Here is a 25,875-nt window from a genome sequence, read left to right as displayed (position 1 = left end):
ATATTTATTTGTTTATAATGTTCCTAGCCCAAAGTGTTCTGCTGAGCACTGACATGTTGGGTAAGTTGTGTTGTAAGGCATGTGTTAGTTTCCTGTAGCTCTGGTAATAATAAGTGCAAGAGGTCTCTAAAGCAGTAAATTTACTCCTTCTGCCAGGTGAGGATTTTTTTCCAGGGCAAATGTTATGGTATTTAATACCTTAAGGGTTCAAGCTTCCAGAAAAGCATGTAAGTCTGTAACTGTGGTCACCCCCAACTTCTCTGTGAGAGCAGAAGAAACTCAGCAAAATGAAGGAGAAGTCAACCAGCCCCCCCGAGCAAGTGGGCTGTGAGCAGGAAGTTTAATGCGTTCTCCTGTTCTCCATTTCATCCCATTAGTCTCAGTTTTATTTCTCATTCCTTCTTGAAATTTAATGCTTACGCATATGAGTAGTTAATCCTAATGGACATCTGAAGGGTGAAGCATTGTATGCCAATGTGAGGTGTCAGACCTTGAGGGTGTAAAATGGGAGTATGATTCTGTCCTTCCTCAGGAGACAATGGGCATGTGCAATCCTTTTTTTTTTGTATTGTGCTGGGAAGCAAATACATGACTCTTATGTTTGAGTTCTGACGCCCAAGGCTCCATTTATAGGACTGACAGTTGCTATAGATGTATATTGGCATTGTGGGGTGATCAGACTTGTTCTGGAAGCTGCTGACATGGATCTCTAGCTCAACAGTTTCTGAAGTTAATTTTGTGAGTAAAGTCTCAACATAACTGCTGGAGCCATTAAGTAACTTCCAAAGAGATTTTAACTTGCTATGAATTTGTTACAGTTTGGAGATACTCCTAAAGTAAATGCCATCTAGATTTTACATGATGTCACATCCAAAACATATTCCCTGAAAATGGACACACTCTAGCTAGAGGAAACAAATACAGAGAACAGACTTTTTTTTGCCAGTTATTGATAACTTGATAACTTTAACTTCAAAACTTGAGTACTTTTTTAAAAAGAAAAACACATACTGCTCCAATAAAGATCCTCAAGTCCTTCTTAATAACTATTTCTCCTACCCCCATTAGCACCTAAAGCAGATAGAAGTGAAGCTCATAAGTGCTGGAGAGCGAAGATCAGTAAAACCTTTTCTGTTGAAGTCACCATTTACAAAATGTTTCCCTTTTAAAGCACATCCAAGCATAACAGCAGTCTCTTTCTCAATAGATTAGGTAATCTTTTTTCATTCGAAAGACTTTCTTTAATTGTGTACTGTTAGAGGGTGATTTGCTGTTTTCCAGTATTAGTTTATAAGGACATTTATTACAGGAAATTTTTTAATTGTTGGTTTTTTGGTAGGACTTTTTTTTTTTTTTTAATTCACTTTCAGAAAACTTTAAATGTGAGGTCTTGTAAGCTAACCTGTAGTTTCATAAAGTGATATGTAGGATTACAGACCTCTATTTTAGAAGTGAGGTATAATGATCTATAGCTGTGAAGTTAACAAGCTGTCAAGCATTTAGGCATTTAAAAAAATGAAACTGTTGTTTACCCTTAACTATCTAGAGATACTGAAATACAGGTTTTGTACCAGTTTTTCAAAAGTCCAATTCTGCAATACAAGGGGCATTTATTTACATTTTCTTGTTGCATATTTTTTAGTGTTATGAATAATATCTTCCTTCTAGACATGTAAAATATAATTGAACCTCAATTATATGCCTGAAAGCATTGTGACAACAAGTACTCATGAGAAGTAGTGCATTAGTAGGCCTCATTTGAAACTGAATAGTATCGGATTGTTTATATTCAACGAGTAGGAATAAAATACTATTTCTTGATGTAAAGGAGCATTCCTTGTGAATGTGGCTTGGCAAGCAGAGTTGTCTGGAAAGCAGAACTTACTGTTATGAGTGCTGCATTCTGCTGTTCCTGGGTCCCAGACTAATTTTGCTGCGTGTGTCTCTGCTGCTGTCTGTCTATATACCCTCTGGGTCACCACTGGCTCAGGGATCTCCACCCAACCCTCCACTGGACAGTGGCAATTTGCCCTTTGCCTCTTTCACTGGGATTCATTTGCTCAAATGTAGATGTCTATGGTGTGTCTCCATCTGAGGAAACTGCTGGACTCCATTTACAGTCAATGGAAAAAAGGATGAATGTCTAGGACATGACTGATCTCATTCTGAAGGTAGATATGTGAAACGGGTCAGATGACGGCAGCCTTGAAAATGCCTTTTTCTCTGCTGTCTATTAACAGAGCCCATGGTGCAATCTACAGTCAAATGTTGTGAAGCCTACTTTACGTGACCTGCCAAAGCTTAGTCATCTAAACCTAAAGGTTGGCAGTTAAATATATGTTTTGGGGAAATTCAGAATGGTCGTAAACTCAGGAGAAGTAGTAGCCTGAGGACAGAAAGCTGTGAATATGAATATTCACCTATTTGAGGTCAAGGCTTGCTTAAAAATGTTGGCCTTTCTCAATTTACCATCTTGTGAAGTATAATAATACTGCTCTTTAATTGCAAATGATTTTGTGCTCTCCATAAGGTAAACCAGGCCTACAGCCACAGTCATATAAGAAATAGACCATCAAGGTATGGCAAGTTTTGTTCTTTTTGCACTGGCCATTAGAGATAACTTGATACAAAACCTGAGGTATTAATCCTGATTTTCCTGTGTGTTACCATCTATACCTACGGGACAATAGGATATTAATTACTGTAATAGCTATTTCTGAATGTAGCCTTATTCTGTAAAAAGGATATTTGCTACCTCTTTCCCTTCACTTTCTTTGAAAGGGTGTGTATGCAATTGGTCATAAGTAGCTCCACCGATGCAAAAAGGCTGAGGGGTACTCTGTTTCAGGATGTGTCTGTGGAATAAGATTTGCATCTGTATGATATGTACGTTATAATGCAGCTGTTATGGATTGACCTTTTTGTTCTGGGCAATGTTAAAAATGCTGAATTGCCTCTTAAATGCAAAACAGCAGCAGTGTCTTAAATACGAGCTAAAAGCATATCACTAATAAACAATCAGCTGTTCTCTGTTAACAGAAGCAGTCTGAAGCCCTTCATCCAATTTAAGTGATACCTGTAATAGAAGTTCTCAGTTTGGCCATTGGAATCTAAATCACGCAGGATGAAAGCACATTAAAATGGTGAACTAATATAGCTGTTTTGGACTGCAAGAAGGAAAAATTAATAAGAGACCATGGGATCAAGATTGCCTAGCTGTGATTGAAAATTAGAAGTGTTGAGCACTGTGCGATTTCTTTGGTGTAAATGGAGTGAAAGCAATTTTGAAAGCCTAACAAGTCTGTCTCCCTGTTGCTCTTTGTAATTCAAAGCAAGTGTCTTTGCTGCCAGAAACCTGAAACCCCAATAGTTAGGGAGAATAATTCTGTTTGTTTTCTAAATTCTAATCTTTTTTTCTCCTTATTCCTTCTGAACACGGGAGTCAGGGTTAATTTTAGAGAGGAAATGCAATTTGAATGTTATAAGCAGTGGCATCTAGGCAACTTGCAGAGGAACTCTGCAGCGTGCCCTGGAGTCATGGATCCCCTTTTGAGATGCCTGGGGGAATGTGCCACAGCTTCTGGCTAGTCTGGGTGCCTGGATCTCCTTTTGGTGGAATTGAGATGCAGTTGGACCATGGACATGGAAGCTGCAATTTGATTCTTTAAATTATGCCTTGTTCTGAAACATTTTGCAAAGCAGTCTGTCCCAGTCTTGTCCATTTGATATATAAATTTGAGAATTAAATATATGCGATCTCAAGGGTGGTCTAACTTTCACCTGCTTAAATGCTGCACGCCTTTTTGTATATTGTATTATAGAAGTGCAAGAAGAGAAAATCTGACCTTTTTCTAAGATAAAATATCGAGTGCCCCAGTGCCAATGGACTGTGATGGACGCTGCAGTACTAGGAGTAGCACTGCTACGAGGAATGTTTTTACAAGCTTACAGTTTGCAGGCAGTGAAAGACAGAGAAGAGAAGTGATTCAAGTACTTAACTGTAGCAGACCCCTATACCTGCTGCTACAACGTCTGTATGGTTGGCAGATGTGATACAGGATCTGTAGGATACCCGTGCCCAGCTGGAACATCAGCTGAGGCAGGAAGATACCTGAAAGCAGTGCAAATGGACTAGATATCTGTGTCTAGGCATGTGAATTCCTCTTAAAGTGGTGAGAATTTAACAGTGACCTCCTGGCCCTTCTTCTGCTTTATTAAGCTCTGTAGTATGACAGGTTCTGATCTCTTCTTCCCTTACTGGCAGAGTAGTACTTTATGTCTGCTAGCACTTGTTTTAAAAAGTCAGCAAGGCCAAATTTGGGGATGACATTTTGGCTATCACCATTGTAAGGGAAGGATAGCTGGGCTGACATATTTTAACTATAGCATAATTCATACTCAGAACTCATGATTTCTGTAATAAATAGAAAATTTTCATGTTTTATTGGTTTTCAGCTCACAAAGAGGGGCTATACACTCTTTAAATTGTTCTGTGGCTTTTCTTAAGATGAATGTAAGTGAATAAATAGGAAAACATCACCGTACGGTTTCCTGAAGTTGTTTAAACAAGTGCCTCTTTGGTTCCATGGTATATCAAATCTGCCTTATAAAATGACAGCTGCTACAGCTTATAAAAATGTAAAAGCTGTGGTACAGGAAAAAGGTCATAAGTTACCTTAGTACCTATACAATAGTTAACTACTGACCAAGAACTACTTGTGCTCTTCTGTCTGCCACAAAGGAGTAGTAGTTTTTTAAGTGCATGGCCAAAACAATCATTTACGCCTTTGTGTAGGCAAAGAAAATAATTCCACTTTATTTTCAGAGAAAACATGTAAATTTATGCCTATTTTCCAGTTAATTATTTTATATTGAAATAAAACCAGCAAACATATTGCTTCCCTAGATACAACATCATTTTCCCCCTTAGGACAAGATGAATGTATGGAAGTGAATGGGAGATGTGAGTTGCTAATGCATCACTTCATTTCCAGCACTGCCTTAAATGATAGGGATTTAGTCTTTCACAACTCTGTAAAGCTAGGTGAAACTTTTCAGTGAAAATGGGGGAAAGAGGGGAATCTGTGACAGAAATAATTCCTGGTTTCAGACAAACTCTTATTGCGAGGACTCCTGTAAGGCACAAGGTGGCCTAAAGTCATCACGCAGGAAATTTAGATGTGTGAGTGCCTTATGAAAATACAGTTAAAAACGCACTTCCAGACCTAGTGAGGAAAGGCAGAACTACTCAGGTAAGAGAATACTACTTGGAATAATACCTCAGTAATTCTGCTTGCTGATTAGGTGTGCATTTATTGGCAGCTGTTGTGCTGCTTCCCCATGCCCATCCCCCTGAACCTTCTTTGTACTTCCCAGTTATTCTTTTTAATTAGATCTCTTCTTTGGTCCTAACATGTAGGAGAATTAAACAAGGCTCTCCAAGCTGCTAGTAAGATCAAAATCTGTAAAATGAAATGGAAGATGGAAACAAAACTTTGTTTGAACATTAAACAAAGAAAAATAATTATGATGAAGATCATAATAATGAGTCCTCAATTACTGCAGCAGTCTGGCCATGAAACTATAAAAAGGAAAAAAAAAATCCACCCTAGCATCTCTCACTTTAATTAAATGGTGTCATTTTTAAGTGCTGCCATAAATTTTACCACCAGGTTTATAAATCCTGACTTCGGGCCTAAGTCTGATTTCAGATCAGGAGGTGCTGTGTCCACACAGGTTTCCGTGGATTTACTTCAGAATAACTTTGATGTAGGAAAGGACTTCTGCCTCTTGTGTAGACCAAAACAAATATAATACAAAGAAAACAGCAGTTGCAAGAAAGCAGCTGCAGAACAACAGAATATCAGTGAGCCTGGATTTTAGGTGCTACAATTAAGCTTTTTCACTTTATGGATCTTTCTTTAGTGTGTCTATGGTGATGTTTAGTTGCCAGATATGAGGGGGTGTGTAGGCATGAATAATCTGTGAAGCCCACTGGAACTGGGATGCACTAGGAGCTCATAAGCTCTTCTGCCTGGAGCCCAAGAAAGGCTATTTGTAAAATAAGATAGGCCATATTAACAAAATCATACAGTAAAATTTGATGAAAGTTAACCTATTGGAAATTTTTCTTGTTTTATTAAAAAGTTTTGAATGTAGAAAGAGAAAAGTTGTCCCCAGGGCAGTCTGGTAAGAAAATAATTCCTTCAAGTGTTTAGAGTGCCTTCTGAGAGAAAACCGTCATATTGGTGTGCTTATTTTAACCTACTGAGTCTCCACAGCATATGGAAAGACTGAGCTATACAAAGTTAACTTTGGCCACCCCTGAAATGCAGTAGTCTCTTAAGAGTGTGTGACTGCATTGACAAGTTTTACAGAGGAAATGGAGAAGGTAGGAAGGGAGGGGAGCAGAGGGCCTGCAGGAGCTGCTGGTCATTGAACCACAATTACCTGAGTAGAAATTTAATTAAGACACTGTCACTGACACAGTTGATTTTATAAAGTTGCTACCTGATCTTTATCAAACCTAACTGGACTCTCAATTTATCTTTCCTTTGAAAGACCAGCTATTCTATGTAATGTCTGTGATGTACTTTTTGGAATAATCCTAGGTGGTGGCTTTGGGATGGGGAAATGCTCCTAAAGGATATGATGATCTTGGATCGTTCATCTAGACAATAGGCAGCTTCAGTTTTCTGTCTCAATAAGACACCATCCTTTCTCTTATTTTCATGGTAGAAAACTGCCTCTGTGATAGTGAAGATGTGTTTTTGGTAACTCTACAACAGGTTGGTGGAACACAGGAAGGTTATCTCTTGGCTCACCGCATCCCTCAGATATGCAGGCAGTATTTTTTCAAAAATTGTTTCTGTGCTGCAGACAGCATGTTTGCAACCTTGCAAAATGAAAGAAGGTGTACATACTTGTTCATCTTCAACTGGCTTTCATTTTTGCAGTAAGAACAGCAGTCTTGCTGGGTCCAAATTACCGTCTCTGGGCACCATGAAAACTCTAGGGGATTCACTTGTTAAATCAGCCCTTCAATGAATATGCATGGAGGTTGCTTTTCTTCTGCAGGTATGAGACTAGCATATCCATTTAGACCAGTGAGAGACCTTTGTTTTAGGAAAATTCTTATTCTCCACAGGGATTTTGTTATATTTATACAGTAATTTTTACTCGCAGAAAGCTACATTTAGTTTTATGCTTTTTTTTATTATTATTTTTGTCTTCTATTATAAGTCTGCTAATAGAAACTTCAGACCTGTACAGCCTCCTCTGTTTTTGAGCATTTGGGAATAATTGGAATTTTTCCATCTTTCTCTATTGGATTTTAAAAGTGACACCATCTTTCCCTTGCATCAGTGCTGAAAAAGCATGTTATAACTGAGGTGCAACCGCAGGCTTGAGTCATGACTTAATACCCACCCTCGTCTCCTGTTATATTACCAGAAGAATAATGTAAGTGAACTATAACATCATTTTGGAAAATTATCAGTGGGATTAAAGGGAGACAAGACATATTTTGGCTAGTGTGTGACTGTCAGAGATGCTTCACACATTGCAGAAAGTTATTAACAGGTTATAGCAGCTATGAAAAGTATTCCTTTAAAGGAAACCTAACTGTATAATTATTTGTCTTTGAAGCTGCTGCTGGTGTCAACTGTCTAGCACTAATCTCAACACTACATTGAAGCAGAATGTAGATAGCTCTGCAGTCTTCCATTGTCCTTACAGCTAGAAGTACTGGTTCCAGTATTGTCTGATATCACTGTTAACACAAAAAATCACTGCCTGCCATAGCAAAAATAGTAACAATTAAAAAAAAAGCACAGCCAAACGTATCGGAGACTTCATTGTCAAAAGCTATGTACAGGGCACAAGATTAGAAGTACTTACTGCCATGTTTTCATTGTAAATGTGCTTTAGCAGTTTCCTATTTAGCAAAAAACCTAGCCTTGGCATCCCCAGACATAGCAGCAAGGTGACTGCACAGCTTAGCCTTTTGCTCTGGTCATTCATATGTGGCTAAAGATTCCCTTGCACGGTGGATTTTTCCATATCTTTTCTTATTGTAGTTATTACAATTTTAGAGTTGCTGAATGTGTGGACCTCAGCTGCAGTCTAAGCTGATCTTCTTTCTTTACATTCTTTTCTGATATTATTTTCTTCTTCTGGCATACTAGTGGGTTTGGGGAGACAATTTTAAGTACCAAAAGATCAAAAGCTGGGAATGTGACCATGATAGTTAAATGGTCTTAAGATTTCCTCCTGCTATGCTATGAATTAGTGAAGATATTTCTATGAAAAAGAAAATATTAATCTCAACATGAAGTGGAGGAAAAACTAAAAGAACGATGTACAGTGTTTTTTTAATTACCTATAAAGATGATGAATAATTCTGTAACATCTTCATTTTGATTTTAAGTATGCACGAGTGCACGATGGACAAGGAAGTGCTAACAGCAAAGTTGGAAGAGGTAGAAATGTTTCCTCATGGACCTCAAATCTTTTTGACCAGACATTCATAACATGCACTGATAAGCAATTTCCAGAAAGAAGACTTGAGTATGAGGCAGCTGCCAGGGCAGAGTGAGGAATGCATGCATGTATCCTGTTATGTCCATCTTCCACACTTAATCATATAGAGAGTTTTCAGCAGAGGAGCAGTACAGAAGCTATGCATTGAACTGTAGACATTAAATGGAAAATGCTGTCTGCTGGCCTGTTTTATGTCTTATTGTTAAAGTAGACTTTAAACACAGGAAGAACCAAGCTTTAAGCAGAAGGTCTATTCTGCAAAGTAATTCTGTAAAAACCTGAGGAATAAGGTGCTAGAGTTGTCTCAGGTTCTGTTAGGTATTCGGAATCGTACATGCAGTCCTTAGGGGGAAATGAAACAGAATTCCATTTTTAACATAAAATTCTGCTAGCCCTGCACAAGTGACGCGACTCAGGAAGATGTGCTGTGTTATATGGTCAAAATGGTCAACAGGTTTGTTTAACAAAGCGCTACTTGCTGTCCACATACCACTGTTGTCTCACTTCCTGTGTGTACTCATGTAACTCCTCCTAAGTCAGTGATGTTTGCGTTGACTTCTGATGTAATTGGTGGCATGCTCTGAGGGCAACGGGCTGGTGAGAGCAGAACTGTTGAAAGAAACAGAGCCAAGGACTCTTTGCAAAGCTGGGAGCTGGGCAATGTGTGACTGCATAGATGAGATCAAAACATTGGATGTAGAGTAGAAATGGAGCTCCAGGTCTGCATAAAGCTGCAAATGGTAATAAAAAGTGTATTTTTGGAGGTGTTCAGGAAGGATATTCTAAAGCATGTAATTGAATATTCTTCCTCTGACCTCTTTTATGCATTGAGTAGAAGTCCCCAATACTGCTTTTCCTCAGTAACTGCATAATTTTTCTTATCTATTTTGTCCTGAGGTGTTGCAACTGTAGTAATTCATAAGACATCTCAGTTCATAGATGGCTTTTGTTTAGATTCAGTTTCATCTGGCACTGTATTGCCCCATACTTTAGTATTATTATGACTTTAAATTTTTTTTTCTCACAGTCCTTACTACTTCTGTGCTATCAGCATTTTTTCCCTGTTTTACCCCATTTCCCACTTCACCAGTAAACACAGCAAAGAGCATTAGCGTTATTACAACTCCATTGAGTATATTGTAACTCAATGATCTTCTGCCTTAAAAAGCACTTTTTCAGTTTTTAATCCATAACAGAACTTTCCATTTATTTTTCTTACTTACTGAACTTACTTTATTGCATTGAATGTGAAAAAATCTGTAAAAATCTTTTTGAAACTCTGAATCCGAATCTACTTTCCAGCTTCTCTGTCTGTTTTAGGAATCTGTTGCAGTTGTCTAGAGGAGGAGGAGAAATCTCATGTTTAGAAATTTCTAGTGAAAATTCTTGTGTAGGCATTTTCTTGCTGTCTACAGCTCAAAAACCAAGTCATCCTACTAATCTTAGGTAGTGTAGAGTTGTGTGTTTATATATAAATATATATCCCATAAAGAAGTACCAAGAATCCAACGTTTTGGTAGAATTTTGTGCACATGTGTTCCTACTCTAAAAACAAAACACAGAGGAGACTAACTGCAACAAATTTATTATCTCAGCATGTACCCACAGGGGTAAAAACCCTGCAGTTTTCTGATACGTTACAATGTTTCTCACTGTCACCTCTTGTTTTTCTGAATACATCTATGTGCTATTGTGAAACTCATTAGAAAGCTGGGCTGTTTTGCAAAGCTAGCTGCTCCCTTGCTTGACTCGGGTGGAGGCATGCAGGAATAAGTTGTTTCTTCTGTGATTCCTTTTATGTTTCCAGGGTCTGCTAGTCCCAAATATGAGAAAATTGTGCCTAGCCATGCTTATATGGGTAATGATACATTTTTTGCCATCCAAGGGCAGCTTCTTGCATTTTTCTGCCTTAAACAAGATTTTCTGCCAAATTTTGTCCATCACTATGTCATAATAATACATAGTGTTACTTTTGTGTAGCTAGAGAGAAGCCTGCCGTAGGTTGGATCTAGCATAATAACGTCTTGACATACACTAGAGTGCACACAATTACTTCAACTGATAGTTAACATCCATGGGAAAAGCTTTTCCTAGAGAGATGGAGCTTAAAAATAACCAGTGACCTCTGACTCTCCATCTGGCTGCACTTGGTTTAAAGCTGGGCTGTGTAATGCTAGATAAGCAGAGGAACTACACCACCTTTTGTTGTCAGAGCCTTTTATGGCCCAGAAGGATTATATGGACGTGTCTGAAAAGCAGAGGAGCTCAGGGACAGGTCAGAAAGACAAGCACAGGAGGGGGAAATGATGCGTTTTTTTCAAGTTCGTCTTTTCCTTGAAATAGACATGCTCTCCAAACCCTCTTTTCTTCTTTTCCACTTTTCCCAGTGTTGTTTCCTTAGTTATCAAAGTTTTCTCTGCCCAAAGATATGTCCATGCCAGTATATTTGGCAGACTACTGGCTTTACTTTAGTGCTAGGTGTTGTTACATGGATGGGTGGTCCTGTTTCTTGTTTTTGTTATGCTGCCATTATCTGACCCTGGAGCATTGTGAAGGGGCCTTGTAGCAGATATACTCTGCTGTAGGTTTACCTCACCTAGATGACTCCTTTTACACTCATTGAATGTTATAGGGTAGTTCGTCTGGTAAAAACCTCATTCTGCCACCTGCTCTTCTGAAGGAGCTTGCAATTTATCCCTCTTATTGATGTACATACACACACATCTTAAGTGGGCTGGTAGGTAATCATTATCTTGAAGTGGCAGGCGGTAATTGCTGTATTAAAATTCTATGTAGCTTATTTGCCATGCAGGACTGCAGGAGAATTGTACGTACCTCACCAGCAAGTTGATTAGAGATGCCTTAGGCATCATCTTTTCCAATTTTTAAAAAATTAATCACGCATAGTTTTCATATTAACTTAGAACAGGGCAAGGGGTGAAAAAGAGACAGTTCTTGCAGCAAGCTCTGCATGTTCTGTGTCTTTTTATGAGCCCAGTCTAACCTCTGTCTGCCTCTGATGACCTATACCTGAAAGAAGAAAAAGAGAAGTATTGTAATGAATCTACCTTCTCCAGGCAGGGTTTCTATTTCTTGTAGAAAAGATGCAAATGAAAAAAAAAAAAAAAGTCAGATTTGCTGAGCATTCACGCTGACCTTGCCAGCACTAGAATGGCTATGGTAACATATGTTAGCATATGTCACGATGTTAACATGGTGAAGGTGGAGACACTGTCTAGCAGAGGTGCAGAGTATTTGCATAGTACAAAAAATGACAAATGACATAACCTAAGCCTGCAAATGTACTTAGCTGTTAGTGAATCTGTTTCTACGTGAGGGATTTTGCTGTCTTTATTTGGGTTGACACAGTTATTTATTCTCCTTCCCATTGTCAGTGGGTGTAGCTGTAATGACTAACCTTGTGTATAGACAGTGTCCTCTCAAAAGCATAGGAATTCCTCTCAGAAGTGTAGGAATTACAGCAATCTGAACAGCCTCTTTTGCACACGTAACGATATTTGGGGGAAGAGACAGAGGCTAAGATGGGCTTTAGTAGTCACCCATCTTTACATAGCTGGTTGCAACAATTTTAGTGAAGCAGTGATGATCTTGCTCAGCTTCCCATGTTATGAGGAAGTCTTTGGTTCTGGTCCATCAGTAGAGCTGGATGAGGAAGCATGTTGTACCATGTGGCTTTATTTTCCATAGCACCGGGGCCAGCTGGGTTTCGAGAACTGGCCGAGTCTTGTTGATGTGTTTATACTACAGATGGGAGAGATGCCTGCCATGTCAATGAACCGCTGTGCATGGACAGTGGCACCAGAGCAGCCACAGCAGCGTGAATACCTGGGGTGAGGAGATGCTTGTACGTGCCTGTGTACAGAGTGGTCTAAAGAATTTCTGTTGTGTAGGTTGGTTTACATTTGTAAATTAAAGACCCAGTCCCTGCCTTAAAGGGTTTGCAGCCTAAATCCTACTGAAATATGTGGGACTTACCAGATTAAAGTTCAGCATAGAAGTCACTGGGTAGGCAGTGGGACTTGCGATGTTAGCTGTGAATACAAGAAAGGGGAAGTGGCAGGTGGTAAAAAGAGAAGTCCCAGGATCCTCCCATGGTCTACAGTCATTTGGAGGCTATAAATTGTTTTCCTTATTTTAAAAGCAGAGTGAAAAATTCCCTCTTGTTTGTTACTCACATGGGAGTAGTTTTGAGAAAATTACCAAAATTTTACATTGGAAAACCTGACATGTACTCTAAAAGAAGCCTGTTTTACTGTTTATAATTCACTAATCTGTAATGATTTTCACAGCAACGCCACAAGCACAAGATTGTGATGAAACTTATGAAAAAAGCAATAGAAGCAAATTACATATTAATAATGGGTATACTGGACCCAACAGAAAAAGGAGTTTGGACTGCTTTCTACTTAAAACAAAACAAATTGCTTGATAGCCATGTAAAAATAAAATGATCAGTACTATCAGTGTCTCTGCAGTTACATGCTGAGATTAGTCAGTGGTTATTTCATTGGACAAGATTCTGGAATAAGCGTAGTTAAATCACATAGACTCAGCCATGCGTTTCTTGAAAGTAAATGTAACGATCGCTTCCCTTTTTCTTTCATGCAGCTTGTGTATTATGATAAATAAATTTACTGTGTTCCTGATCACTGCTGCCAGCTGGTAGAGTTACTTTCACAGTAGAAGTGGTTTATATTATAAGGTTCAGCATTTTCTTGATAGTTCATGACAGAGGTTGTCGTGCAGCCAAAACTCATTTCTTTCAATAACTGGATGCAAGAAGCTGCTTATGGACCTTCATCCATGTCTCCTCCCAAGATAACACAAAGCTGAATTTTTCTTCCTTTTAATTTGGTTTCTCTCTTTTTCACATGTAACCTTCGTACTGGGAGTAACAGTAGAGTTAGCAGTTTCAGTGCACAAGTGTTATTTGCTTCAAAACAAGGATCTGCCAAACTTACTTTGATCCATGAAATCTGGTGGGTTTTTTTTTTTTTTAATTTGCTATTGGATATATATTGAAAAAGTTCATGGCTGATAATCTGCTGAAGTGGTGCTTTTTATGTCTAGAAAACTCTACCTGAATAAGCAGTAGTTTAAGATCTCTGCCAGAACTGAATAGCATTCAAATAGTTAATGTCCTAAACACAGCAAACGGGTATCTCTTGAAGGGTATTATGTGCTCATTAAGGTCTGAGGCATAGATAGACTCTGGTGTAAGGTAAATGAATGAAAAATACGTGAATTATAAGAAATGAAACAACTAGGGTGGAAAAGATCCTGCTTATTTTATTCTGACACCCGTTTTTACAGCCGTATCTGAGAGCAGAGTTGGCCCAAATCAAGTTCACTCGAAAAAGGGCATGAGAGGAAGATATTGCAGTAAAGCATTAGTCTGTTGGTTTATAGTGACATCAATCTCTCACTGTACTAATGTACCACTTCTTCCTACCTGCAGTTCAGACTGGCTCAGCCAACTTTGTACTTCAAGAGAGTTTTGCTTAAAAAAGTGAAATACTATTTGTTTGAGGTTTTTCTGGGGGAATTAGTTTGAAATATTTAAGCACTACAAAGGTTTCTGACCCAGATGAACAGTGTAAGAGACCCAGGGGTCTCCTTTACCTTTGGCTTTTTTCCCACCTGGAGAAAACTTAATGTAATAGTTACAATGTGCTATAATCTGTCTCTCAGAGGTCCCATTCAGAAATTTATCTTCCTCATCTTTGGCATTTAAATCTGACCACTACTTCCTGAGGAATTTAAAAGGGAAATGTTGAGACCTTCATAGTTTAAGTGCATACAGATGCCAAATTACTTTGTAAATGATATTCAACAATGTTCATGGGGAAAAAAAAAATCCTGTGATAGAAATTAGTGAAGATCAAGATTTGTTGGTTTTTTTCTTTTTTTTTATATGTTTCCTTAAAGTTGTTGAAAAATGCATTGTAGAAAACTTCTCTCTAAACTGAAAGCAAGGAATTTAAAGAGCACAGTGTGGGGTTTGGTTTTTTTTTAATATGAGTGGATGGCCTAAAACAAAAGAAATCATTTCAAGCAAAAATAAAGAAAAGATCTTTTTTTTTTTTTCCTCCAGAGTTGAAGTATGTCTGAAAAAGGCTTATGCAAATTCATGGTGCAGGCGTGTTCAAGCAACTAAAATAGTGATAATTCAGATGCAACTTTTGTGTCAAGAAATCCTGGAACTGCAGCTGTAGTCAACTCTTCATGGCCTGCAGGTGGGTGGTGTTTGTTGGGGAACCCAATTTACCAGGCCTTGAACAACTGCTGTGGTGGTGGCATTGAGCAGTTCATGAGGTAACCAGAAATGACGACTTTGTTGTGAAAAGAAATGTTGCTACAAGCGAAGGGTGAATAATACTGGCTTAGTATTAACCATAGACCTCTGGTCTCACTTTTTTCCACTAGAAAAAAAACCTTCATATTTTTTCTTTCCTTTAACCTTTATTGAGAGTGCACTAAGGGAACACATCGGGTTATCATGGAAAGGCTTCCACATGAAGAATCGTACAACTAATTGATCAAACTATTCAAACCTGGAAAAACGGTGAGATATGTTAGTTACAATGTTTGTTGCTCCAATTTTCTTGCCGTACTCAGCCAACCTACTGTGTGTGAATAGTAATTCTAGAACTGGGCCAAACTGTGATGTCATTAATGTTTTGGAGATGTAGATGAAGGTGAAAGCTGGCCAGCTGATGGGATGAGGCTGCACAACGTCCAAAAGCAGCAGTGCTGCATTCTGCCTTGGTGGAGGTGTCACTCTGAAGGCTGCCTTTTAGTGTGATCTACCCAAAGCATTTCTAGTTTATTTCTGTCTGCAATGGCTTTGGATACTAATCCAAAGGTGTTTTTCTGACTGAACAAGTTTTGTTGATATACACACTGGGGACAGGAGAGAATGCAGAGATAAGCATGCAACAACTGAATTGTGTAAATGAACAGTTGTGACCCTGAGTGGTTCCAGTGGTTCTGTGATTTAATACTCTCTGCTTTGAGTGAGATTTACTATGCAGTCTGCATCCTCAGAGTCTGTAGCACAGAATTTTGTTGTGCTAGATGCATCTGTTAAATGACTTCCAGCTTCCTTTATGCGTTATTCCAAAAGGGGGAAAACCTATAGAATAGGAGGGGAAGAAAAAAAAAAAAAAAAGGTTTTATTGCAGGATAGAAAGAAAGGAGGATTAAAAAAAAATTGAAAGAAAGAAACTGGCATTTGCTAGTTGGCTGTTTGTGTTAATCCTCTTTAACACACATGTGACTTCAGCTGGAAAACCTCTTGCATTTTTCAATGTGTTGTGGAGCAGTGAGCTTAGTGACAGTCAAAAGAACCTTTAAAAATCTCTAAGCAGTTTCTAGCCCCTCTCAGTGTCAGTCTCTGACTCTGTAGGCTGGCAGACTGGCACTGCTCAGAGACCTAGGACCAGATGATAAATACTAACCCTGCTTCTATATATTTCAAATAGTCTGTTGTACCGTGACTAGTGGTTCAGAATGACATGTCAGAAACTGATGCATGGATTTTAATGCCATTTTTGAAAAGAGATTGTATCGGGTTTGTGTGGCAAGGTTTTGGTAGCGGGGGGGGCTACAGGGGTGGCTTCTGTGAGAAGCTGCCAGAAGCTTCCCCTATGGCCGATAGAGCCAACGCCAGCCGGCTCCAAGATGGACCCAACGCTGGCCAAGGCCGAGCCCATCAGCGATGGTGGCAGCGCCTCTGGGATAACATGTTTAAGAAGGGGAAAAAAACAGCATGAGAGCAGCCGGGGAGAGTAGTGAGAATACGTGAGAGGAAGGACTCTGCAGGCGCCCAGGTCAGTGCCGACGGAGGGCAGGAGGTGCTCCAGGTGCCGGAGCAGAGATTCCCCCGCAGCCCCTGGTGCAGCCCATGGAGGCAGCTGTGCCCCTGCACCCACGGAGGCCCCCGGGGGAGCAGAGATCCCCCTGCACCCGGGGAGGAGCCCACGCCGGAGCAGGGGGATGTGCCCCAAGGAGGCTGTGACCCCGTGGGAAGCCCGCGCTGGAGCAGGCTCCTGGCAGGGCCTGTGGAGCCGTGGGGAGAGGAGCCCAGGCTGGAGCAGGTTTGGTGGCAGGGCTGGGGACCCCACGGGGGACCCACGCTGGAGCAGGCTGCTCCCGAAGGGCTGCACCCCGGGGGAGGGACCCACGCTGGAGCAGTGCGTGAAGAACTGCAGCCCCTGGGAAGGAGCCACGCTGGGGAAGTTCGTGGAGGACTGCAGCCCGTGGGAGGGACCCCACGCTGGAGCAGGGGCAGAGTGTGAGGAGCCCTCCCCTGGGGAGGAAGGAGTGGCAGAGACAACGTGTGATGCACTGACCCCAGCCCCCATTCCCCGTCCCCCTGCGCCGCTAGAGGGGAGGAGGTAGAGGAAATCAGGAGTAAAGTTGAGCCCAGGAAGAAGGGAGGGGTGGGGGGCAGGTGTTTTAAGGTTTGGTTTTATTTCTCATTACCCTACTCAGTTTTGATTGGTAATAAATTAAACTAATTTCCCCAAGTTGAGTCTGTTTTGCCTGTGGCAGTAATTGGTGAGTGATCTCTCCCTGTCCTTACCTTGACCCACGGAGCCTTTTGTTATATTTTCTCTCCCCTGTCCAGCTGAGGAGAGTGATAGAGTGGCTTCGGTGGGCACCTGACATCCAGCCAGGGCCACCCACCACAGAGACTTAAACAGAATTTTTAGTTTCAAAGTGGAATTTAATACAGTGTAGCATGTGCCATAAAAAACATACCCTGGAATTCCCTGATTTCAGTTGTCAAGATATTTCCAAAGAGCTACCAGAAGGCCTGAAAGGACAAAGCAGAGCATAATTATGAAGGCCTTCCCTCTTGAATGACCATAGAGCTAATAAATTAAAAAAAAAAAAAAACCCAAAACAAAACACAATGCAGAAATGTAGTACGATAGATCATTTTGTCTTTTGTGTTGTCAAATTTGGGGTAGGTTCATACATTGTCATTTGCTGTACTTATTCAGATTAATTTTAGATGTCTCGGGGAGCTGGTTTTTACTACCATATATGCCCAGAGCTACAGACATGGGGTTATTTCAGCTGTTTTTTTCTTTACTGGGAGGTATCTTAAATGGATTATCAGGAAATATGGGCTGACCGAGAACGCTTTCACAAATAATTATGGCTCATACGGCCTGACAGTATGGAGAAACTATGGCAATGGTTTTAGACCTTCAAATAAAACTGTTACCTTGGACAATTCAGAATAAAGACCAAAAAGCTAGAAAAGAAAGAAAATCGTCAGTCTTGTGGTTTTTTTTTCCCCCACCAGTAATTTTTCTGTGTTATCCAAGTATAAGAACTGAAAAGAACAGCTGACTGTCTGAAATGCTACTATATGGTGAGCTCGAGTGGAATTTATTTTTATCTCTTTGGTGGTATCATACTGTCTTTATTTTGCCTAGATTTTTAATGTGGTGATACTGATGAACTTTACTGATGATTCCTTTCATATTGTAAGAAATGAGATATGTAACTGTCTGGAAACACCAAACAAGTCATTTAGCTCTTCACAGATCTCATCAGTTACGAGAGTTTGGATTTTGCTTCAGTTAGGCTGGTTGCCAATAAACATTGTAAAACTAGAAAAACTGAACAAAGGGTGAGACATGGAGAATAAATCTGAAAAGATCTATTTGCCATGATGATTGTGAGATGAGATGTCATGAATACGTGTGAGGATGTATTTTGTCATACCAAGGTATTATCCTTAAATCAAATTTTGATTAATTGATGCTGACATACGCCTCTTCCTACCTGATTTCCAGGTCCTAGATAGTATTAATGAGTACAATGGCAATTTTAATACTGTGTTTTATAAATATAAGTGTGTCAGTTATGGTTTCATGCACAGCTTCTTTGTTAACTCAGAAGGTCATCTATAAAACTCACATGTGCATGTAAATTTAAAAAAAAAAAATTTCTTGTAAAATGATGCAGTGAGAGTGATTAAAAAGCATCCTGGCAAGTGAGACATCATAAACAGAGGGAAAGCCCTTTTGGAATGTGACCCTGAAAAGTCTGGGAACCCGGTCCACAAATCCTACTGCCACTAAAATTCTGATGGCAGGTAGTAAAACTCAGTGCGGATGTTGAATTGTATTTGAAATGATTTTTTTTTTTTTTTAAATGAAGTAACAGTAAAGCAGTGTATGACTGCACTTAGATAAACCTTCTGCCAGGTGATATTTGAAAGATAAAACTTATAAGGGGACAATGTATCAACACAAGCAGCCAGGCAGGCTGGGGGAGTGGCCATCAGTTTATGCACACAACTGCATTTCAACATAATTAGCTGTCTAATTGAGCATTATAATTTAACTGACGCATTTAAACATGTAATTTATTTGAATGCACACTGCTTGTAATCTGTTTATAATGTTTTGCTCTTCAGGATGTTGTCAGACTCCAGAAGATGAAAATATCTTTCTGATGAACAGAAAAAGAACCAAAAAATGTATTGAGGAGCCCTGAATGCAAATAAATTTCTGTAATTTCAAATCGGAAGAGGATATGGAAGCAGAAAAGCCATGCAGATCAAGTTAAGTACTGAGCATAACTGTAAACAGCATCATAATTTTAAATATCAGAGATGTTGTACTGCACTTCATGCTACCAGGTTATCATGCAAAGCTGACTAGTTTAGCTGGCAGCTAGCTAGGAAGGAGATTTCAGCAACCGAGAGGTTTAAAAACTGCACATCTGACTTGTCTGGAGGAAAGAAGTGTCCCTTTCTCAACGGGATAGATATTGTTAATATGTCACTGTTTATGCAGAGGCGGATTCTGAACCCGAAGTTGATAGGCTACACTACAAAGTGATCACTGAAACAGAGGTTTGTTTGGTTCCCACCCCCCCCCCCCTTTTTTTTTTTTTTTTTTTTTTAAAAACTTCTTTACTGGTCATGCTGGAGTGGTGCTGGTGCCTGCCTGTCATTTTGATTGCAGTTTCTGTCTTGCAGTCCTTATAGCAATACCTCAAGTATGGCTGGCCCTTTTCATATCTGAACAGGGACAAGGGCATATAATCCCTAGGCTCTGTTAAAATACACAGAAGTAGCCTGTCAACTGGTTGCAGAGAAAGGAGCCAAAAGTCCCTTCATTCACGCTTGCATACTCCCCAGTGTGCCGAAATGTTCACTCCCTAGGTGATAGCTAAGCACCTGGACATTTATTTCCAAAGAAAAAACAAACTGATGCACATTTGGGTTTGTTCCCAGAAGTTTTTGTTTTTTTTTTTTTTTTTTTTTACTTTCAGGCTTTATTTGCTGAACAAAATAGTTGCAGGTTTCCTTTTAACCCAGTAAACTTTTGTACTGTTACACCTCATTATATATTTTGTGGTGCTGAGTTTTGAATCTGCTGCTTCAATTACAGAAACTGCCAACATATGAAAATCCAAAATATAGAGGCTGAAGCATTCCTGCTTTTTAGCTTTGGAATTACTTTTGCGTACTCTGACAATTTCCCCTTATAAACTGAGTTGGTGATAGCTACAGTTACAGAATGCAAGAAAACTAATAAAAAAATTTACTGCTAAAATAGAGAAGAAAACAACTTTTTCAAGCCAGAGGTTGGCACAATTCCTGGCTTTTCTCCCCACCTTTCTCTCTGCTCTCCACCCTCCCAAGTCAGTAATTATCAGAAGCGGAGAAGGGGAAGTAAATGCAAGGCCATGCGAGAGGAAATAAAAATGTACGGGTGTTTTATGCCAAGGAGCTGCAGCTTTCCTTCTGACAAGACATGTTGTGATTTCGTGTCATCTGAGTGTATTATGCTCAGCATAGCATTACAGGTGATGGAAGAAGTTCTGCCCCTGGTATATGTGAAGCGAGGAGTTTTATTTTCAGTCTTTAGCCTAAGTGATTGAAAAATTGCATTTATTTTGTTTGTTTAAATCAAAAGAAAATGTACTGACTAAGCAGATGATACATTGGACTGTTTGGGGTGGGAAGATTACTTCATTTTCAGATTGAGCAAGATAAATTCACTTAGAAGAAGATCCTGAAGCTTATATAGGTGTATTTTGTATATCTGGATAGATAAGGCTGGGGTAGGCTCACAAGATAAAATTAAAACAGGGCATGTAAAAAAACTCTCCCAAGCCTTGGAGAGACTCGTCTGTCACTGTGGCTCCACTGTGTTGGTGCACAGGTTCCCAAATACATGGCTGCATGTGCATGCCATGAAGAAGACAAGAGGAAAGGGAACTCTTCCAGGAAAACTGGGCTTTGTACCCTTCACGGGGAGCTGAAGGGAGAGTTAGGAAGACGGACAGTGGCTCGGAGCATCGTTTCTCATTTCCAGTTCCCTGACAGAGTAATTGTCAGGAGGTTGAATTTCTATTTTGTCGCCCAGTGTGTTCAGAATAGCTTTTGTCAGGAGAAGCAATATTAGAAATATAATGCGAAATACATTCTATAAAATAAAATTCTTTACTACTTTGACCTTTCAGTCCTTTGCACTGTGCTTCATGGTGATATCCTCCATTCTGTGAAGATTAGCAAGGCTGTCCATATGAAGAGGAGAGCCGATCAAAAAAACTCTCTACTCTGGCTACAGGATCTGTTGGCACTTTTTGGTATTTTGACTGTTAGTGTCAGTCTGTTCTTCCTTGATGATAAAGGAGCAATGAAGCCTTTCCCATGTGGAAGGGGAGAATCAGCGGAATTACTCCCAAATTACCTGTAATAGAGTAGTTCCTATTTTAACGATATTGCTTGTTCTTGTTGCATTGTCTAGAGAAAAACAGAAATTCCTGTCTTTGTACCCTGAGTCGAGTTGACTCTGCACTGGAGGGAAGCTGATGCGGCAGCCTCCAGTCTGGCTTAAGAAATGGCAAAGATGCCAAAAGGCAATCTGGTCACTGCTGTTTCCTCACGGAGGTTTCTGCTTGGTTGTGCAGTAATGTGAGCACACAAGGCTGGCTCAGCTGGCTGCTCAAGTCCTCCTCCAGTGTGCAAGGCTGGCGTAGCCTGAGGGGCAGGCAGGACAATAAAAAGCCTTGGATTAAAATGCTTTGCTTGGTGCAGGCTTACCTGAGCTACCTGGGATAATGATGGGTACCGGGATCAAAGAGTTATTTCTACATTATTCATGGAGATTCACTGAGGTTTGGGCATTCAGTGCCCCCTGGAAAGGGCCATGGAAAAATACAGAAAAATAAGAGGAAATTCTGAATGACTCCTACTTTAGCTCAGAATTTAGAGAGTGTGCTTTAACTGGGAGAAAAGATGAGAAATAAAGATGAAAAACGAAAATGAAGCAACAACTAATGGCAAGATATCCCTCATGTTCCAAACTCTTTACTGTTGTGCCTGAGGAGGTGCCTTTAAATCTATATTGTTTTCAGAAAACTGAACTGGGATATTTTCCCTAGTTTCTCTGAAAGGGTTTAATAAATTGAAGTGAATTAATTATTAATAAAAAAATATACTCAGATGATTAGCATGATCTTTCTGCTTAGACTACACTCCTGTCCAAATAAACATTTATTCCAATTTTTTGTTTAAATTAAGAATAAATAAAAGCCTGCATTGTGACTTTCCGTATTCTATTAACCTGAATAGAAATTGGTACAGGAGCAAGTCAAGTTTCCCTCAGGTTAAATTTCTGTGGTACTTTGACCTATTCTCCGGTAAGTGTTCACATGATTTACAGTGCAGCTTCTTTCTGTACTCCCTCTTCGAGCCTTCTGTATGCAGAAGGAGTACCTTTTACAGGGAGCTATTGTGCTACTTGAAAATGACCATAGTTAACTTCATGTACTGTTTTTACTCAAGTACAATTTGTACTTTGACTCACAAAGCTAATGGGGTACCCTGTAATGGAGATATCTATATACTCAGGGTTGTACACTTAAGGGGAAGGTCCCTTCTGTGTGTGACAGGTTATGCAGTGGGCAGGATTTGCTTTTGCTATAGAGACAGCTGACTATATAAATTTTCTACTCTAGGTATTGGCTTCAATTTCAGCAGTGTGTCTGTGAGAGAGGAGTCTTTCGTCCTGTTGAGCTCCTCTCTGCCACCCTCCCTACAGTGAGGGACCTGGACCCTCTGGAAAAGTGTGAGCAATACTGTTTATATCAATTTATTTTAAGGCAGGAGACCTCAAAGTGTGCTCTTAGAGAGTCCTCTCAACTTACCTCCTTGAAGTGCAAGCAGCATACTAACAAAGAATAAAACACTCTAGTTAGTGTCCGTTTTGTTGTGAAAGAGCCTATGATAAAAGTGGAGGCATTCGGTAGAGGAGATTTCTCTCTTAATCTTTGGACTAGATTAAATGTGGGAGGGCTGGAAAAAGGCTATAATTGGTGCATTATACACAGAGGGGGTTGAACTGCTGGCTATTTGTAAGCTTATATGTGAAACATGAATTTAAAATGTACTTAGAAACCCATGTCACTACTTTTTGTTGTCCTGGAGAGTTGACTTCTGAGGCTCTGGATAACCTGTACCTCCCTGCAAATGTGGTGAGGGGGAAGAGGGCAGATTTCTGACGTGGTAGCTGTTTTGCACAAAATTCTAAAGTCTAAAGTGGACAAGACAGAGATACCCTCATCATGCCCACCCACTGCATGCGTCTGCTGTACATTGGCTTCGCAATCTTCATAGTAAATGTCACAAAACATAAAATTACTATGCTTGAATAGACAGTGTCTCTGAAGAATGAATGTACTGTGAATGTGGAAAAGAGGAACTTTGCTTTCAAAGGAGAAACAGAGGCTGACCTCAGCACTAAGATGCTCCTCTCTATTGAAATGTGGGAATAATATATGGAGCTGCACTAGTACAAACTGCTGAAATGCCTTGGCGGCGCTCCAAACGAGTGCCCTTTCTGATGGAGTTTTTAATACTTCAAGAAGACATAGTGTGTGCATTTAGATGCCAATAAAATGATTCCCTGTAGGATCCATAGGCTACATTTCAATGCTAAATTACGATGACAGTGTGAATGATTGACCACCAATCACCACTGAAGCATTTCTGCACGCATGTGCTTTTGCTTTTCTGCAGTTTAATCCCTTCTTGTGGTAAACTCTGTCACCGCTTCAACCCTTAATTGAGATGCTTCTGTCCATCTCTCTCAATGCAAATGTGCCATTGCTGCTGATGCTAAAGAAGCCCTAACCACCTGGCAGTTTATTGACTGGAGCCTGACCTTATTGTGTTCGTGACTTGTAAGAGGCCACAACCAAGACTTGTTTGGTCTCCAGACAAAAAGCTACATTAAATGAACTGAAAGAGAAATCTATAGATGCAACTATTGCTGCATCTGGCAATTGAGAGGAATGAGAAGGGAACTAAAAAATTGCATTACAATTATTCTTGGGTGAGAGTGTCGTATTCTGTTTCAGAAAAATCAAATAACTTTGAATGTATGGTCCATCTAGTCTAAGAAGTATGCAACAGAAGAGGAATGAGCTCGCTAAACCTGACAGGAAAGAAGGGTGACCTTCTGTTAAGTGTGAGAATAATAAACTGGAGTTCAGATTAAGACAGGTGATCTGAAAGATTTCCCTATAGAGTGGTCAGTAAATTAAAACTTTGCTTAAGTTCTTGAAATTCCCCTTTCCAAGATTTTGGATAGATTATTTTGGTAACAGAATTCGGTGGCTGAATCTGTCTGTCATACTGTGAATTGGGATAAGTATCATTAACCCTGTTAAAAAAGGAAAGATTTCACTTATAGTGGAAAAATATGATTCACCTAAAGTACAGCCCCTGGCCAAAGACAGGAGTAAGGCAAATGCCCTAGGATCCTGTTTCTTGTATACACAATGCTGTATAAATTGTATGAAAAATACAATAAAAATAAATAGTGAGTAATTAAACAGTCAAGCCTAAATTTGATAATCTAGGCAGCTGTTGTATGATTTCTTCACATTATAAGCTCTTTATCTAGTGTGAAGAATTCTCATCAGGAAAATGGAGAAATGAGCTAGGAAAGAAAACATTCTCAGTGCTATTTCTCTATCTTAATTTTTTTAGAAATCTTAATTTTTTTCCAAAGTGCTGATTAATTCTGTTCACATGCCCAGCCTAGCCTGAGACAGCTCAAGTAAAATCCTGACTCCCTGAAGCCAACAGCAATCTTGCCATTGTGCCAGGTATCTGGCACATGTAGTTTTGATGGAAATTTACCCTGAGGTCTTGATTTCTTGAAAACCATGGGGTATCTCAATGTTTGCATCCAAAAGCTGAGGACAATAACATAGTGACCTGAACATTGTTTTCTCATTCTGCTGATGAGAAATACAAACACAGAAAACTCAAGAATAATATTTATGTACAGCATTGCTTAGATTATAATTGCATATATCCTGAATATGGAAAATGAGATGGTATAAAACACAGTCATGTTTTTACATACACAGGCCTTCAGTTAGAATTGGCTTTCTCTCATGTGGAACTTTCTTGCTTGGTACCAGGCGCTAATGATTCTTGTCTGCTTAAAAAAAAAAAAACAAAAACATTAAAATGTCAAACTGTTCAGCTGAAATCATCATGCCTTTTGAAATAAAGCTTTAATAGTGAGAAAAATAGGAGGGATTTCTGAAATATGCCCCCCCTCCCCCCTCCTTTTTCAGCTGAAAATTGACTGGCAGCTATCAGCAAATTGGAGATGGGGGAACTTTCAGAAGTATTTGCCTTCTGAACTGCTATCGTTGTCTGCAGTCTTCTTGGAACAAGATTTCTATTTGCTGACTGCATAGGCATTTTGTTGGAAGCTTTTTACTGAAAATACAAGAAATAACATTTGAATTGCTTTTGGATTTCTTATAGGATTTTTTCTTATTTTTAAAACCTCTGAGCTGGATGTGTATTTCATTCGTTCTCATTTTTTGTTTTTCTTCTGAATATCTTCTTTGTATCCAGTACAAAGTGGAATGCAAAATAGTTAAGCGAGTAATTTGTGAGTGTCTGACTACAAAATAACACTCCCCCCAACATTCTCAGTAATTTCATTTTTAACTAACGCTTTGACCTCTAGTAGAGACAGTAACAAATTTTCAGTCTTCTCCCAGTCCTAGGTTTGCATTAGAACTTAAAAACCTGTCTCAGTCTACTGAGATTTTTGTATACTTCATGATGATACTCTCTCTCTTAATTCCCCAAGACACCTTACTTAAATTGCTTACAGATTATTTCCCCCCAATGCTAGTTAAACTATTTCTCAACACTACAAAAGGAGCAGAAAATCCCCAGTCAAAATTTTTCAATGCTAGATTATCTACATGCAACAAATACTTTTAGGTATTTTGCCC

Source organism: Pelecanus crispus, chromosome 4 (genome assembly GCF_030463565.1).
Source record: "Pelecanus crispus isolate bPelCri1 chromosome 4, bPelCri1.pri, whole genome shotgun sequence".
Lineage (NCBI taxonomy): Eukaryota > Metazoa > Chordata > Aves > Pelecaniformes > Pelecanidae > Pelecanus > Pelecanus crispus.
This window is presented reverse-complemented; position numbering follows the sequence as displayed.